Below are 16,756 nucleotides of genomic sequence, written 5' to 3' on the forward strand. Positions count from 1 at the left end.
GATGGGGGGGGGTGGGGTTATGGACATTGGGGAGGGTATGTGCTATGGTGAGTGCTGTGAAGTGTGTAAACCTGGCGATTCACAGACCTGTACCCCTGGGGATAAAAATATATGTTTATAAAAAATAAAATTAAAAAAAAAGGTCACATTTCTGGGAGAGGTTGAATCTAAATCTTGGTTTGCCGTCCTGGTGGGGCAAATTGACACCAGTTTGGGCTTGTTCTTTCTTTTTAAATAAATGTTTACTCCTGAACTGTGAAGTCCTGGGGATTTTTATTTTTTGTTTTTTGCTCATCTATATTTTATATTTTTCTATAATGCATACATATTTACTAGTGTAAAAACAAACTCATGTGAATTTCCCTATCTTATGAAATTCAGCTATAACATTTTTAATTTCTTGAAATTTGCATATTTCCCGGTTTGTTTGATTTTTTTTCCCCCCTCAAAAGTATTTGAGGCAGTTTAACAGACTTAGAATGTAAGACAGATACTGGGTCTGGATCAAGTTGAGCAAATTTTGTTTTTGGAGAATCCTGGGAACTTAAGAACAAGAAGGATTCCCAAGTAGAAGTAAACATACTGTCAACCTTAAGAATAAAATAGCCAGTTATATTACTAGCAAAATGAGTTTATTCAGAAATAGCAGAGGAATTACAATTCAGGTCAAGGAAGCAAGGAAACTATGGCAAACCATAGGCAAGTCCAAAGAGACAAAGGCAAGGTCAGCTTTTATCAGGTGTTAGACAGAAATTGTGGAAGGTTGTTTTGAACAAAAGTTCACTGGAGAAAAACAAGAGTTGGGGGTTGTGGTGGTTTCTCATTGGCTGCAAGTGGACAGGGAGGGATCTTCCTTTTATTTTTTCTTAAAAGCAGGAGATAAAATTCCTATGTGAAAATGTCTTCCATCTTCCAAATAATTCTTATCTTCCTTCTTCCTGTGGGTGATGCCCACTGCTAAGAGAGGTTTCTGCATGAGAGCTCCCCCTTCAAGGCTTCCTGACTCCATTTTATTTTTATTTATTTATTTTTAAGATTTTATTTATTTATTTGAGATAGAGAGCAAGGGAGAGAGAGCATGAGCGGGGGGAGGGACAGAGGGAGAGGGAAAAGCAGGCTCCCTACTGAGCAGGGAGTCCAATGTAGGATTCCACCACAGGATCCTGGGATCATGATCTGAGCTGAAGGCAAATGCTTAACCGACTGAACCACCCAGGCACCCCCAACTCCATTTTAAATGAGGTTTCCTTTATTTATTTTCACAATTCTAATTAAGTAGTATAATAATTTTCAAAATATATGAAAGCATCCTAGAAATACCTTAAGTCAACAAAATGATTGTTAAAAATCAATAATCCCCAACACAGACCTAGAGCGTACCTCTTTTGGGTTTTCTTCCTAACTCCCCCTTTTCTTTTCTTTTTTTTTTAAGATTTTATTTATTTATTTATTTGACAGAGAGATTGAGATCACAAGCAGGTAGAGAGGCAGGCAGAGAGAGAGAGAGGGGAAGCAGGCTCCCTGCTGAGCAGAGAGCCAGACTCGGGGCTTGATCCCAGGACCCTGAGATCATGACCTGAGCCCAAGGCAGAGGCTTTAACTCACTGAGCCACCCAGGCATCCCCTAACTCCCCCTTTTCTAATAAATTCCCTCTCCTCTTGCATATGGTGGCAGTGAGATGGTCATCCATCATGCTGTTACAGTGCAATTGTGCCTTACCACAGCTCACAGGACCACAGGGGACAGCTGATCCAAGCTGGGATGCTAGACGTGGGCTTGAGAGAGCCAGTCATTCTATCTAGAGGCTTTAGCTGTTAGAAACACATCATTGGAACAGTTGCTGGCCTTGTTCCTCCTTGTGACTGGAGACCTGAGGAGCTGAAAGAGGGCTTTGGCTGCCTCCATTTTGACCTCAAACTTTTTAGTTGGGTTCTTCTTTCTAGCTTATCTCTTGGTTCAGGCAGAAGACCCTGAGGGTAAAGCATCACCTGATGGGAACTGAAACTACCCCTTCAAGCAACAGGGACTGTCCTGAGCCAGCAAGACCCCATCTGTGATTGACCTCAAGACAGTGATCCATTTGACCTCTCACTGCCCACCTGCATGTACCTACCCACCTCTTCCCCAGATTTTCCTTATACAAACTTGCAAGTATTTTCAGTATTTTGCAGACAGTCTTTCAGCCTTTGCAGACATTAGTCCCCTGTCTTCCCAGTGTTGGCCTCACTGAAACAAATTCTTTTCTTGTTTCAACCCCACTCATTTCTCTGCCTTTGGGTTTTGTCAATGGCGAATGGCTGAACAAGGTCTGTTTGGGACCTCTCAGAGCCAGCTGCTCTTGCACCTGTGTGTGCGGCCTACAGAGCTGGTTTGCAGAGACTGGAAAGAATGAAGACAGACAGAGTAGGTATGACAATGACTTGATACACTAGCTTCTTCCAGTTTTTTCCTGCACTCCAGCTGTGTTTTTGTAGGAATTTCAAAGTCACCTCAAGGTATCCTGCAGTAGTTCAGATCACAGGCTGGAACATTAGATTGCCTGGATTTGAATCTTCATTACTAGGTCTGAGGCCATTTGCAGGTTCCACTATCATTTGAAGCCTTGGCTACTTCATCTCTAAGAGGGGAATAATATTAGGCCTTATTTTATAAGATTGTGGTGAATATTAAATGAATTGATGCATTTTAAATGTTTGACATTAATTAAGTACTGGATATTAACTATTAATGATATTTAAGACTATTTTAATAAATTATGCTAATATTATATATTGTTAATTATGATACCTATTAATTAATTATTAATACCCTTATAATAAATTAATTTTTCTGCATAAGTACTTAGTATCAAGAGCCCATCCAGATCTGCAGTTCCTTTCTAGAAGCACACGAGGGATGATTTCAAAGGCTAGTGTTGGGGTGGCAAGTGGGGTCACAACCAAGGAAGAGGAAAGGGACATAGTCAAATAGTTAAAGAGTATGAGCTCTTCAGTCACTAAGCACATTATTTATGTCCTGTTTTTGTCTTTTACTAGTCATGGGATCTTCCAAAAACTACTAAGCATTAAATTCTTTATTTGTAAAATTAGTATAATAATAGATCTGGCTCAAAGAGAAGTTGTCAAATTTTTTCAATGAGAATATATGCCAATTATCCAGCACAGAGGAATGCTGAACAAATATTTTATTATTTTAATTATTGTAACTAACTCCACATTTAAGTGACCAACACATCAAGTGGCCAAATTTAAGTTTGAGACGTAAGGATATAGACATGGTTTATACTTGTTTGTCAAGAGCCATAAGACTCATCAGCATGCCTTTTCCCTAATTTGTAACATACCAGCTACAAGTTTGCTCTTCTTATAGATGGATTACTTTAATTTCCTCAGATCTTAGATGGTTACTGTGTGTTAGTAATAAGATTTCTGCTTCAATGTCTTAAATCCAGCAGGGACTACTGAAGTTAATTTAGCCAATTGACGGAGTTATGTATTTAAAGTGAGAAAGGACCTAAGATCCACAAGTAAATAAAAATCTACAAAGTCCTTATAAGACAGGAGTTGAAGAGCTACTTGAATGTTTAAAAAAATCAAAGCCACAAAGCTTTCTTTTGTTTTTCCACTAACAAACTTTTCCAGGCCCTTGTTAAACCTCTACTTTACATGTACGCAGAAACGAATGAATGAACATATTATCAGGGCAAACCAAATCAATAAACATGAGGCCAGTGAAGAGATCTTTCCAAGCACTGATTCTTAACTTGGGTGCACCACAGAATCTCTTGGGAAGCCTTTTCAAAACATGTATTTTCAGGCCCCATAGACAGCTTTATTGAACCAGCACTTCTGGGTAATGCAACCAGGGAAACTGTATTTTCAAAAACCTCTCCACAGGATTGGAAGAAGCACCCAGGGCTAGGAATGTAAAGCAATTCCAGGCTGAAAGGCCTCAGTAATGCAAATTACTCCCCGGAGTTTAAGGGTGTCCTTAATGGAACTGACTCCCACCTTTTGTTCTACTCTGAATATATCTTTGAGGCTCTGTGCTGTGACTGGGGGCCTCTTGAAAGGAGGAATCAGAATGGCCCAAAGAAGCCATGAGTCTGTGAGAAGAAGCATCTGGTTGAATTCTTTTTCCACATAAAACTGGAAAGCTGGCATCATTACAAGGTGTGATGTGGCCCCCATTCTACACCCTCTCTGTATCTATGCTCTTTGCCCTGTATCTTTAAAATACCCTCCCACTCTGTGTATGGTTTCTGCCCCTTCCTTGGTTCTGGGGTTGGCCATATGACTTGCTCTGGTCATTGGGACTTTTAGAAATGTGAACAGGTAGGGGCATGGAAAATCATTTCTTGTTCCCGTTAGCTCTCTCATGCATAGGCCTTTCCCTTGAGAATGTGGCCTTCTAGAGAATGAGGTCTGTGCATCAATCTATGTAGCTAAATTGCCCTAACTGGGGTGACTGATCATCAGCCAACCTCCAGAGAGTAGCCAAAAGATCTGAGCTCCATAGCCAGCATGCTGTTGACTGCAGATGCACAAGTGAGTCCAAGTGAGTCCAGAAAAACTTTCTCATCCACCCAAGGTTTCACAAGTTAATAAATCCTTATTGTTTTAAGCCATTTGTGGAACGCTTTGTTACACAGCATTACTGTCAGAAGAAATAACTGATACACAAGAAAATCTAGGTATTTGTGGTCCCAAGAATCACAACCATAAGAATTATATTAATTTAAAAACATCCTCAGGAGGGCCTGGGTCGGTCAGTGGGTTAAGACTCTGCTTTTGGCTCAGGTCATGATCTCAGGGCCCTGGGATTGAGCCCCTCATCAGGCTCTCTGCTCAGCAGGGAGCCTGCCCCTCCTTCTGCCTGCCTCTCTGCCTACTTGTGACCTCTGTCTGTCAAATAAGTAAAATCTTAAAAATATATACATACATATATATATACATACATCCTCAAATATTTTTCTGAACCCATCTTCCTCTCTGTATCTTCATAGGTATTATCAATACATTGCCTAAAATTGGTAGGGGCCTATGAAGGGTTGAGGTAGGGACAAGTAAACATGAGTAGTGTAGGGGAGAAAAAAATGATTTTCATTCTATCCATCTTAGTTTCATTGACTGGGGCCTACAAATCTAACTGATAAAAGACAAATTCACAAGAGGAAAGACAGCTTTAATTAGTATATGTGCAACACAGGGGTTTTACCAAAAAATGACACTCAAGGAGGTGGCCAGATGATTGAGGCTTATATACCTCTTTTGCTAAACAAAAGAAAAGAGATTTAGGGCTTCTGGGGGTGGGGGCAGGCAAGTTACAGGAAGGTGACAAGAAAAAGTGTAGTCAAGAGAGTTGGTTCGTACAGTCTGTCAGGCAGATTTAAGTCGGGTGCCTTCTCCATTGTTAAGACTTGTTGTTTATGATAAGGAAAGGGAGAGAGCTCTACAAATGGAAATTTCCTTTATAAGTGGAAATCTTTATATAAATGGAAATTTCCTTTTTAAAAGGAAAACTCGCGCCCTGTTTTTAGTGCTTTTCTAGTGTCTGCTGGTTATAAATGGCCTTTAGCTCAAAATAATCTACATGCCAAAGAGTCATGTTTTGGGGTGGCATCTCCTTGTACCCTTCATTGTAAAAAACTCTAAAGAGAAGAGGAAATTTGTGGTTAGAGAAAGGTGTGGACCCTAGAGCCAGAAGGACAAAAGAATATAAGCAGCAGAACAGAGCATGAAAAAGTAGTCCTGAAAAATAACAGTTGAAGAATCTATAATGGAACCTGATTTTTCACTCTGCTTTTTAGTCATGTACTGATTCTTACTAGAAATGGTCCACTTAATCACCACTATATTTTCACAGATTCTACTGTGATCCCAGACTAAGATCCTTAGGTGAACCTTTGGTTGGAGTCTGCCAAGGAAGCCTGTGCACTCTTGTTGGAAACAACAGTTGTATGGGGATATGGACTGTTTCAGCCCATTTGAGCTAAGTCCCAGCACTTGCTTTTAAGTAATAACAGCAAATTGAAATGAAGAAATGAAAGGGATTTGTTTTTAAAATGCCATGAAAAGTGCTCTGGGCTATATAGTCTTTCCAGAAACCTGCATTCTGATTCCTTACCTCCTTATGATTCTTTATGATTTTAGGAAATATCATAAAATAATTAGAAGACAGTGTGGGTACATGTAATATTGGTACATTTTCCAGTGGCAGAATCAATAAGGAAGAATATCAAGAGAAGAAGAAATCTGGTTAAATAAAAAACTGAAAGTGATTGCATTATAAAAATGCAATAAATCAAAATGAAAAGCAAATAACAAATGAATAAAATATTTATAACATATATGACAAATAGCAGTTTGATATCTTTAATATAGAAAAAACTCTTCTAAAATAATGAGAAATGACAAATTGCTTAGTAGAAAAATGGGCAAAACATATAAACTGTCATTTCACATAGTAAGAAATATTATGGCCAACAGGCATATAAAATATTCAAACTCACTAGCAATAAAGAAGGCAAATTAAGACTTTTGCTTCTGGCCAAGATGTGGTAACAGGGACTAGAATTACCTTCACACTTGAAACATCTAAATAAAAGAGAAATAAATATATGAAATGACAGTTTTCAAGACACTGGATACCAGGTGATGAAGGACAATGATCCCTGTGGGATGAGAAACAAATGAGGTCAATCCTGTCATTACTCAGGTTACTCAGAGAAGAGAGTTTCCAGGCTGAGGCACATGGAGGGACAACCCAAGTAGAACACAGAAAACTTCCTGAGTTGAGGAGACAGAGCTAAGAGTTCAGGGAGACCAGGATGTCTGGAGTTTACAGGATGGGATACTGGAGAGGAGAGAAATTCAGAGAGAGAGAACTCCAGAGGTCCAGAGATCTATAGAGTGTTCAGCAGAGCAGAACACGTGTGATAGGAAACTATGTAAAGCCAGGGAAACAATCATTTGGAAGGATTAAAGTAGTACACAGTACTCATGCAAGGCTGGGAACAATGCCTACTTCTATTAGCCAGATTGGAAAACCTGTAATTTATGGGACATTGGATAAACAAGTTAGGAAGATTTTGCCTGAGTACAAGGGTATAATTAACTCTTGTGGGGTTTAGGACACGTTACTGCAAAATATGGCAACTTGGCATATTGAAATTTTAAGCTGAAGGAATTCACAAAATGGCATGTATATAGGAAGGACTTTCTGATCTTCCGAAGCAGATCATAAGACCCTTGTGCGAAAGGTGTCCTCCTTTTACCTGGAGAAAAAGAGCATTCTTATCTCCAGATTAGGGACACCCAGAAGAACCTGAAGGAACAGGTTTTGCTGTTTCTCCCTGTTTACTACACTTAGCTCATACTCCTTTGCCCTATCATATTTTCCCATAACTTCTCACTTTTCATCAAACCTAGCATAAAAAGTGCTCAGGCTTAACTGTTTCTTCAGGTCTTCATTTACTTATGAAGGCTCCTATGTCACATAAAACTTATATTAAATAATTTTTAAAACTTTTTTCTTGTTAATCTCTTTTGTTACAGGGTCCCAGCCAAGAACTTAGAAAGGTAGAGGGAAAATTATATTTTCTTCCCCTACAGCCCTATAGTATGCACTGCTCCAGACCTAATAAATCATAAAAGCAAAACATGGGGGATCCAATGTTTCCAAATAATGTGACCATATAGCAGTAGTAAAAGCTTAAAAATATTTACAGAAATACAAAAACATCCAAGACCCAAGTTAAAATTCACAACTTATGCATCTAATCAAACATTTCCAAGCATGCAAAGAAGTAGAAGATTCCAGTGAAAACTGACCCATATGAGGATAATCAATCAATAGAAGATAACACAAAATTAACACAGATGCCTAAAATTAGCAAGTAAGAACATTAATAGTTACTATAAGTATATTCTGTATACTCAAAAAGTCAAGTAGAGACATGGAAGATATTAAAAAGTCTCAAATTGAACTTACAGAAATGAAAACTATAATGTATGAGATATATTAAATATACTAAATGGGATTAAGAAAATTTTACTCATTGCAGAAGAAAAGGTAAGTGAACATGAAGGCATAACAACAGAAACAATCCAAAATGAAACACAGAGAAAAAAATTATAAAGCAAATAGTCTATATGCAAAAAACCCACAGACATATATCTCACATCTCATACAAAAATTAACTCAAAATGGATCATAGACCTAAATGTAAAACATAAATATTTAAAATGTCTATAAAGGAAATAAAGCACAAATCTATATGTTAGATTTGGTGATGAGCTTTTAGATACAAGACCAAAGGCATGATCCATAAAGAAACAATTGGCAAGTTGGACTTTCACTAAATGTAAAACTTTTACAAAAGGCATTGTTACTAATATGAAAAGAAGACAAGCCGCTGATCAGGAGACCATAATTGCAAATTGAATATCTGCTAAAGGACTTATATTCAGAATATCTAAAGAACTCAAGAATAAAAAATAACCCAAATAAAAATGGGCAAAAGATCTGAACAGACACTTTGCCAAACAGAATATACAGATGGCAGATAAGCAGATGAAGTGACGGTCCACATCACTGCTATCAGGGAAATGTACATTAAAACCAGAATGAAATAACATTGTAGCCTAGAAAGACTAAAGTGAAAGTAGTATCTGATAATACCAAGTACTGGTGAATATACAGAACAACTGGAGTTCTCATAAATACCTGATGGGAGTGAAAAAAATGGTACTGCCACTCTGAAAAATGGTTTGGTATTTTCTTATAAATTTAAACTTATACTTATCATATGACCCAGCAGTCCCACTACTAGGCAGTTTCCTGCCTGAGATCAATAAAATCTCAGAACCTTGTAAAAACCTGCCTGTGGATGTTTATAGCAGTTCTAGTCATAATATCTAAAAACCGGAAATAACCCAAATGTCTATCAGCAGTTGAAAAGATGAACTGTGGTATATTCATGCATGAATAGGAAAGGAACAAATTACTGATATATCCCACTACATGGATGGATATCAAAGGCATCATACTGTGTGAAAAAAGCCAATCTCAAAAGATTATATAGTGTATGATTCCTTTTATGTGGCATTTGTCAAAGGCAAAATTACAGGGTTAGAGAACAGATCAGTGGATACCAGCAATTAATGGAAGGAGGTTGTAACTATACTGGGGGTGTTTTTGGGGTGATGGAACAATTCTGTACCTTGATTATGGTGGTTGTTCTACAAATCTATACATATGTTTAAACTCAAAGAACTGTACACAACACAATGAAATGCACTATAAATCACTATACACTTATCAAGATGGCTTAAAAGCAAAAGACAGACAACACGAAGTATTGAAAAGGATGTGCAGCTATCGGATTTCTCATAGTAGGCTACTGGTAGGGTACACCTTTGTGTACTGAAATATTATATAATAAAAGAGTAAGAAATTACTGCTACATGTAACAACATAAATGACTCTCAGCAACATAATAATACAGAGCCAAAAAAAAAAAAACCCACCCAGATACACACATACAAATGCTTGCCATATGATTTCATTTTTAATGTCCAAAAAGAGACAAATCTAACATATTATAGATCGGATAGTGATTATCTGTGGGGAGTAAGCAGGATTTTCAGCGACTAAGGTGTGGTGACAATGACACAGGATCATCCCTGTGGTGTCAGTAATACTCTATTTCTTTTTCCATCAGCTGGTGATCGTTAAAATAAAAAGTCACAGAGTAGCTTGTCAGATCCAAAGGTGCTAATGTTTATTTCTCCATGTTTTGGCCGTTTACTTTTATATTAAAGTCAATAAAGCCCAACCGTTTTAGTTTACAGGTACCAATAAAATTAAAACATAAATACTGCCTAGGAATAGGAATAATAAATATAGGACATGCAAACTGCCTTCCCCAGAGTAGTGGAACTTCCAGGTTTCAGGAACCTTCACCAACTGCTGAGCTTCAGACATAATGGGTGGGGAGGGAGACCTCATAGAAAGAATCTTCCAAGAATAACTTGCATAAGAATTTCGAGCTTGAGCCAACTGGCACAAATAATTTGAAAACCAAGAATAAGGATCTATGTTGGAGTCTCTTTCGGTTGTTGATCCATTTGTGGACTGGCGTCAAGGGATAAAGTTTGCAAGTAGAAGCTGAAGGAGAGATTTTCTTGAGCACTCCCTACTTTTTTCTCTATTTCAGGGTCCCAAAGTGTTTGGTTTAATCATTTTCTGAACTCTATATCTTTGAGACAGTATTTCAAGCCTTTCTGTGTATATATTTCCTTCTTTAGTCCCAACGCCTGTCACTGCCCATAGCATACAGTACAAATCCAATCAATCCATATTTATTTCATGGAAGAAGGAAAGTAAGATGGATAGAAGAAAGAAAGGCAGAAACATGTTTCATAGGAATGCTAGAAGAATGGATGAAATGGTGATGACTTGATGCTTGAAATGGTAGTGATTAAAAGATTCCAAAATTTGGGGCACCTGGGTGGCTCAGTCGTTTAAGTGTCTGCCTTTGGCTCAAGTCATCATCATCTCAGGGTCCTGGTATCAAGCCCCACATCAGGATCTCTGCTCAGCAGGAAGCCTGCTTCTCCCTCTCTTCCCCAGTCATCTCTCTGTCACTATCTCTGTCTAGCTCTCTCAAATAAATAAAACCTTAAAATATTCCAAAAATTGAAAAAAGACATGCATCTTCCTAGCATAAGGCATCCCAAATAGCACACAAGATGAATAAAAATAAATTTCCTATAAACATCTTAGTAAAACTAGAGAAACCAAGGATAAAGATGAAAACCTTAAATGCTGCAACAGAGAAAAAGAGAAAGAAAGGAAAGGAGGAAAGGATTTTTTTCTGTTAAAAAAGGAATACACTTTGGTCACGATGGTATTGTAAGAACATGCTTTGACCTTTAAGCACATTGAAGTGATGGATAAAACATTAAGAAAGGAAAGTAAAAAGACACACTGGACTTACAGGCAAGATAAGCATCTCAAAAACTAAAAAATGAAGCAAGAACCCAAATACAGAGCACAGGTAAAGCCCCACACCAGCTGGTACTTTGGGTTGAAACCAGAGATGACCAGGTGTTTAGTGGGGCGGGGGGGGGAGAAAGAAAGAAAGAAAGAAAAAAAGAAAAAAAAAACCCAAAACGCAAAAGAAACCAAAAACCAGAAAAAAACCAAAAACCAAAAAAACCCCAAGGAATTAAAATCTTCATTTGAGTAGGTGACCAGAATCAAGGCCTCTCCCTGAAACCATCCTTCCTGAAAGGGAGTTGAAAATTGCTTCTGCTAGGTTGTAACTAGAGTTTCAGCTCCTGAAACACAGCAGGCCTAGGGCATTGGAAGACAAAAATAAACCTTCCAGCTACCTCTAACCAAATCAGCCATACCCCTAGTATCACCACAGGATAAGTACTGCCAACTGTTAAATGTGAGCTATCTCCAGATGGGGACACTATGTAGCTTGAGTGGAGGGATAAGAGGAGAGAGATAGCAGGAGAGAAAAAGAAGGGAAAAAAAGAACAGCTTAAATAGGCCTACCATGCTTGGGTGAGCTACGGCCATCTTTCTCACTGCTGCCAGTGAACCAAATTATGTAATTGCTTCTCCTCACGTCAGTCCCAGCCTACAGAAGATAGCCACCACCCAACATCCCGATAGCATTGGTGTTCCTCCTACATCTGATGACTTTGGTAATACTATGTCCTCTAAAGGCCTTCCCTTGGAAGGGGTAATGTCACTTCTAATTGTTTTCTAAGAGACTCTAGTGTCAGGGAGGGAATATTTTCCTATTTCTTGCTTTGTTTGACTTGTAAGCAAAGAAAATGGCCATGCTAGATGATGTCTCCTTTACCCCAGAACCACTGGCTTCTCACATTCCTTGCATAGTAGACTAGGAGCTCTCATTCAAAGCGTAATAAAATGTATCTCCCTTGGAGTCATGGAGGCAAAGGATGAAAAGCCCCTGTGAAAGTTTCCAGATTCTTTTTCCTACTGACAGTAAGTGTGGAGGGCATGTGTTGATGGGGCATAATCCCAAGGCAAAGCAGCCCGAATTGCTGAAGTAGTGTGGGGGGTGGGAGAGTTGTCTTGGAGAGTCTTCAAACCTACAGTGGACTTTGTATGCAGAAGAAATAAAATCTATGTGATAAACCACTAGGATTTAGAGGTTGTTTATAACCAAAGTCTAAGCTTAGCTTATCCTAATACAATAATATTATCCACTTTATTGACTTTTTCAAAGTATAAGCTATTTGATTTATTTGTTAAATATAGCTATTTCATTTTCTATATCAACAATTTCTGCTTTTACTTCATTTCCTTTCTGCTTCCCCTAGGTTTAATTTTGTGTTCCTTTCTAACCTACTGAGTTTGATTAATTTATTTTTATTTTTTCTTGGTTATTAATATAAGTATTTAGGGCTAAGATTTTTTTCTCTGAGTAATGCTTTAATTTTTATCTGATATATAGCAGTTATATAAGTGTACTTATTTAGTTCTGAAATGATTTTTCCCTCTTAGATGTTCAGGAAAGAAGTTGTATTTTACTTTAGAGGTGGTAGTTTTTTTCTTTCTACTTTTATTGTTAATTTCAACTTATGTGTTATTGTGATGAGGAATATTTTCTGTTTCTTCTATACATGCCAAAGTAGGTCAATCTCATGTGTCATATTATACAACTCTTCTAGAGGCTTTTGGTTTTATTCTTTCCAGCTTCTTCTAATTTGACACATGTAGAATATTGACCCCAACAATTATAGACTGTGCATTACTTCCAAGGGCTTAGAAAACATTTATTAAAATTTATCATGTGTTGAGCCATAGAATACGTTTCAAAGGAATGAATTCATTCAGAATATGTGGAAATAAGCCAGACATCATTAACAAAAAGATAACCAGAAAATCCCCATGTGTTTGGAATTTAACAACACAAGTTTTCAATAGACAATGAACCAAAGAAGCAATTACAATAGAAATTAGGGAATATTCCAAATTAAATAATAACTAAAATACAAGATCACTTGTGGAATGCTTCTAAAGCTCTGCATATAAGGGAATTTATAAACTTAAATGCACATATTCCCTTTATTCCTAAGGATATGTGAAAAGGTGCTCAATCTTATTAGTTATCAAAAAACACAAATTAAAACACAATTAGATATCATTGTATACCTACTGAATGGCTAAAATGAACACTAAAAATAGCAAGTATTGTGAGGATTTAGAGCAACTAGAATCCTTATATATTGCTAATATTATTATAAATTTATATAGCCATTTTTGAAAAGTAGGAGTTTTTATTATGTACCGCATATCCTATAATCCAGTAATTTAATTCCAAGATATATACCAAAAGAAAAATATGTATCTGTGCACCAAAATTCATGTACAGCATTACTGCAATAGCCAAATCCAGGAAACAGCTCAAATATCCATCAGTAGAGTGGATAAATGAATTGAGTATATTTATACAAACTATAGCAATAAAAATTAATGAACTACTGCTATGTGCAATGATACTGATGAATCACTCACATAAATACAATGTTGGGCAAAAAAAAAAAAAATCCAGACATAAAAGAGTACATAATGCATGATTCAATTTATATAAAATTCAGACACAGGCAAAATTAAATTATGGGGTTAGACATTAAAACAGTGGTTACCTTTAGAGAAGAGAGTGGGGTTAACATCTGAGAGGGGGCACAAAGTTCACTTAGGTAGTGCTGATCATGTTTTAGTTCTTGATCTGGATGGTAGTTCAGGGTGCCTGGTTGGCTCAGTTGGTAGAGTATGCAACCCTTGATCTCATGGTTGTGAGTTCAAGCTGCACATTGGGTGTGGAGCTTACTTAATAATAATAATAATAATAATAATTAATAATAATAGATGGTAATTCATATTGTGATTATTTCTTGAGCTAAAACTTTTGATTTGTGTTCTTTATTTTATGTATTTTATGTTTCTTAAAAATGTTAAACAACTGAATTGGAAATTACCGTTTTGTCATACATGTAAGCTAGGAACTGATAAAATACTGACCTGGACCAAATTTGAGCTGCAGAGATAGACACAAGAGGACACTTACATTGAAAAACAGCAACAGCTCAAATTTGCCTATCAGAAGCCCAAATTTATGCTTTGAAAAAGGAATGGCCAATTCCATTTTCTCTTCCTGACACCAAATATGGTGATGTCTGTTCCAACACCACTCGTCCAACGCTCTGGCATCAACTAGGTGTCCAACAATTCAATTCAATTCTGATACTAACAGCCAATCCTTAGTGCAGACCCCATAGGTTGAAGGCTCAGTCCCATAAGACTGCCCCCACTTCAAATACCAGCTGCAAGTATTGGATCACCCAATTACCCACACTTCTGTCTCACTTGGCTACTTATTGGGAGTTCCCCTGATTCCCCCACTTCAGGTTGAATAATTTGCTAGAACAACTCACAGAACTCAGGAAAGCACTTTATTTGCTATTACAGTTGAGTATAAAGAATACAACTCAGGGGACAACCAGATGGTAGAGACAAACAGAGCAAGGTGTGGGGAAAGAGTACGGAATGATGAAGAAGCAGTCATCTCATTAACATGTGACAATGTGATAACTCAGGAGAGTCCAAGCATTTTAGGAGGGATGTGCCAGGAAATAAGGACCAAGACCAAAGATATATTTTATTGTATTGCAGAGCTGCAAATAATAAGTGCTAGCTGATTCTTCCCTGAAATAATTCAGTTTTATTCACATTAAACATTTGCTCTTTTATTTAAGCCCCTTCTGTAATTTTACTTTTCATGATCCTGCTAATTTTTATAAATGTCTTTCTTAGCTTTTCATCCCACAATTTCTTAGCTTTAGCCTCAAAATGTATTTAAGATCAACCAATCATTTCTCATGCTTTGACCAGTCTGTCTGATCAAAGACATCTCATCTTTCCCCTAAAGAAATAAAATATATTCCTAACTAGTTTCTCTGATTTGACCCCCACCCCCACCCCAAAACCCAGTCTAGGGTCCACAAAGAAACCAGAGGGATCCCATTAAAGGTAAGTTAGATAAAATTACTCCTCTATTCAAAATATTCAATGGCTTCTCATTCACCAAAAGTCAAATTTGAAACCTTTACCTTGACCTTCAAGACCCACCCTACAAGATCTGACCCTTCTCTTCCCCCTCTACTACTCAATTCCAGGCACACTGCTTTCCTTTGTACTTCTTTCATATGATTCACATGGTTCTACCCCAGGATCTTTGCACTTGATGTTCCTTCAAACCTGGAATTCTCTTTCCACAGATGGCAGTTTCCGGATCTGAGGCAGTAAAGTGCAAAGTGAGCATAAGAACATCTCACTGTGCTTGAAAAATAGAAAATGCTCAAGGACAAATGAGATCGTGTCAAAAAGATGCAGGAGCTGGCTTGGAAGGGCTCCTGCTAGTCCAAAGTGGGACAGTTTTAGCATCAAAAATTTAAATGACAGCAATTTATTTTAGCAAAATGAATAACTAAAAATACAAGAGCCCGTAACAATATGAAGAAAGAGAAAGAAAGGTGCTTCTTTGAAAAGTATGCCTGCTAGGAAGTGTAAAAGGAATGATAAAATTATAAAACCACCATTTCACAATCCCTGATGAAATACAGAATTCCAGAAGGATCATCAGTGGATATGAAGACTATTAAATAGGTAAGGAACAGAATATTTGCATGGTACTAGTCAACGTGTTAGCCCACAGATTACTTACAAATTGCAATGGGGAAAAATGTACTCTCACAATGGAGAAACTGATAATCCCTTACCGTAACCAAGTGATCAAACCTAGCATCCACTAATAGTGGGACAGCCTGGAATTATGAGCTTCTTGATATCACGTACACGAAGTTCACAGCATTATTTAACCAAGCCTCTAGATCAAATACTTTATGTCATAGACTGGGAGAGGACAAGTTAAATTACATCACAAAGAAACAATCAGACAAATGAAGCATGTGAGACCTTCTAGAGGACAGCTGGCCTAGAATGTTTGTTAGAGGAGGTCATCAAGAGGACATGACTGCAGGTTGACCTGTGACCTGGAGCTGGGCAATCAGAGGCTCCTCACTCCTTCCCCTGTCCTTAGAATAAATGTTCGACCCACCATCCTCACAATAGGAGTTATTTCAAGAACATAGTCTTGAGACAGTAGGGTGTTCTTGAGACTCTCTTGAATGTGTATGTAACTGAACCCTGTTAAGACCCCTATATAAATTTTTAAGATTCTGGCAGGTGGGTATGGGGATCTACTCTTCTTGTAGCCACCCAAGGCAAGCCTCTCGTGTAAGCACCCTTGCTGATGAAATCTGCCACCTACCGATCTGGAGTAGACTGCCTTTTCCTTTGCTCTCTCCCTGCCCTCTTGGTATGGGGACCAGTTTGCAACCCAATAATCTTCAATAACCAACATCATAAAAATGAACATGGGAAGGGGCATGAACCATGAAACGTAATGCATGAATTGTGACTGGACCCTGGTTTGAAGAAAAAAAAAATTACCATAGAAGACTATCCAGACAGTTGCAACAATCTCAATTGAACTTGGATATCAGGTGGTATTATGAAATTATTGTTAATATCTGTGGGAAATTACTTATCAACACCAGTAATCAAAACTCCAAATTTTAAAATTAAGACAAAATTTATCCCCTATTTGGTTGGCAGTGATTAAAAAGAATTCTAAGAATTTTA

This window comes from Enhydra lutris, unplaced genomic scaffold (genome assembly GCF_002288905.1).
Source record: "Enhydra lutris kenyoni isolate GAN:26980312 unplaced genomic scaffold, ASM228890v2 scaffoldscaffold23, whole genome shotgun sequence".
Taxonomy (NCBI): domain Eukaryota; kingdom Metazoa; phylum Chordata; class Mammalia; order Carnivora; family Mustelidae; genus Enhydra; species Enhydra lutris.